The sequence below is a fragment of the Rhipicephalus sanguineus genome, chromosome 7 (assembly GCF_013339695.2).
Source record: "Rhipicephalus sanguineus isolate Rsan-2018 chromosome 7, BIME_Rsan_1.4, whole genome shotgun sequence".
Taxonomy (NCBI): Eukaryota; Metazoa; Arthropoda; class Arachnida; order Ixodida; family Ixodidae; genus Rhipicephalus; species Rhipicephalus sanguineus.
Genome location: NC_051182.1, coordinates 106,772,766 through 106,775,584, shown reverse-complemented (window position 1 = coordinate 106,775,584; position 2,819 = coordinate 106,772,766).

Below are 2,819 nucleotides of genomic sequence, written 5' to 3'. Positions count from 1 at the left end.
CAACTGTTTTGTTGAAAGAAACGTGGCTATGTTCTTAAGGCTACTCGTCTGCGTTGCATTTTGTGCTGCAATGATCGTGTGGGTAGAATTTCCTTTCTGTGGTCCTAACTAGGAAAGCTTTTCAGGTAGGAATGCCAAGCTGAAAGACCTCGAAGGTGAATGCTTTACTGTTGAATGTGTAGGAATGAGATCTCTTTCTGCAGCTTGTTGTTTACACAGACCTGCAAGAGGTACTCAAACCATTAGAATACAGCACTTAATGAACAAACACATGGGGCAAGAACGAGGACAGCACCCGTCCTCGTTTTCACCCCAATGTGTTTCTGTTCATTAAACGCTGTATTCTAATGGATCCGTACCAACGAGCTCGCCTCAACACCCTCTTAAGGTACTCAAAGTTAGATTGTGCTTGAACCCTTATATCACTGGAAATCGGGTCACTCCTGAGCTGATAGAGATTGCTTGTATAGATTGGCCTGTGTGAAGGTTGACCACTTTTTGCATAACTCAAGATCGCATTCAGTGATTGGTCGTGAAGTTTGCACACGACATGTACTCGAAAAACCTGACGGCTCCCACTGTCTAATCTATGTCCAAGACACTAATGTCATATAAAAGAATGGGCAGATTGATAGTACAAGGAAGTGAAGGATATACATAGTAATATGTTTTGAAAGGTGTCCCGATGGAGACCGCAGGCCTTTCCTGTGTGTTTTGGCAGAAGAAAACTTGGCTTTTTTCTCGGTTCGTTAGAGATGAACATCATGCAGCGCACCAGGAAAGAATATACCTTGGCTTTGTTTGGTAGTCAGGCTTAGTAATATCGGTATTGTTTAGTTCTGTTAACGTCCTTTGAGTTGCATGCTTGTTTGAGTTGTCTGTATTTTGCAGGGCTTTATACTTGTTACTGCTAAGGACACTACTGAATGTACGGAGAGAAGAAGTGTTGCTTCAGCCATGTTTCAATGTTTGGGCAGCCATACGCCGCTGATCTCAAAGTTGTGCTGCGTATGTAAGACGTTTTATACGAAACCGCCTGATAATAAAAAAAAATTGGTTTTTAACCGCAGCGTGTATCATGCATGTCTGTTTAAAGCTGCACGTGTTCGAGGAAAGTTTATCTCAGCATTTATTTGTAGATGAGGCCGTCCGACATGTTTCGAAAACAAATCTTGGGTGGCGTCCGTAACTGCTTAAAGAGACCAACAACTGCTAAGAACATGAAATGAGATTACTCCACTGATGGAAAGATTGTCCTTCGCATTGACTCAAACCAACCCAGTTTTTTTTGTGAGAGATGTATTTATATTTTTATTTCTTAAATGAAAGTCGCGAAAAATGGCCTGTGGCGCCCCTGGCGGCAAAAACATGATAGATCCAATGAACCCGGCCACGTGAGCGTTGGTTGCTGTACGCGGTCGATGATTTTTTTGTTAGTATAGAAATATTGTTCATTTCTTTATATTAAAAAGTATTACACCATAAAAATGTACACATAGGCCTGCGTATGCATTAAAGTGGCGCTGCCTTCGTGTGACGTAATGATCCCATGCTCGTCAGCGAGTACTGAGCAGCTTTTCAGCGTGCTCATGCAACCGTGCACGCAGTTTCCAGGTCGCTAAGATTTTGGAGCGTGAGACTGTTTGTCGTAGCGCACACCCATAAGGACAAAAAAGGACACACACACAGTGCTGCATGGAGCAACATATTTTGCTACCTACACTTTTGCTACCATTTTGGAGCGACATAGTTTTGCTACCTGCACTTCGTCTCAGAATAGACGCGCACTGCTACTCGGTGCGGCCGCACATATGCGTAGTGACGTTTTCGATGACTTGGGTTGGCTCGTTCATCGAGAGAGTAACGACGCCGGTACAAGCCACCCATGACACAGGCGCAGGCAACCTTGGCCGCATGCGCACAAAACACGGTACAGTTGCAGGGAAGGTATATAATGCCACATCATCTCATTGTAACAGCTTGTTATTTTCAAAAATAGTTGAAAAGCTATAAATAAAGGTGGTTAAGCAAAGTTACAGGGACTCCTGCGAAAGCCGAACAACGATAGCTTTCACAAACCGCGAGAAGGGCTGGCGGCATCGCTATAAATTCTCAGCGTTGCTGGAGGAAAGGTGCGTCCGTGTGTAGAGCCTTTCAGATCGAAAAATACTGCTTGTAAAATAACTACGTGCTTTTGGGATTAACTACTGCAGCTACAAACACTGCGAAGGGCGAGCTTTCTGTTGTGACGTAAAAAAATGGGCCGAGAAAAATCAGTTGTCGGTCCCTTTAAGATGCATGTTTCAGCAGGGATTGCGAGCAATGCTTTATTTCCGAAATATGTTTTACTGTTGTTGTGTTTGGCCAAGTGCAAAGTTCCATTCTGGTTCCTTGATGCCCGCTGCTCTGATGGTTAATTGATGGCCAGTTGATGTGTTTAAAACATTTGTAAGACTCGCAGCATCAAAAGGCCTGAGGAAGTCGAGGTGTTTGTCATCTTTTTCGCACCTTTTCACGTCATGAGTCAAAACCAAATTCCCCAACTTTCCATTGTGCTAATTAACTAAGACATCTCTTTGTGTTTGTATGCATGTGCAAGCTGCAAGGCATGTACAAATCAGCGTAGTGTATGTGTGCACTTTACACATTTGTATTTTGTGAATATGTAAATTCCCAGTGTATTTGTTACCCTTGAGAGATGCGTAGGATTACAGACGTATATATATATATATATATATACCTATGTATATACACACAAGCCTTGACAATGCAGTGCCTAGGCAGAAAGTGAGAGCATTGTCGGACACGCTTAAATGGAC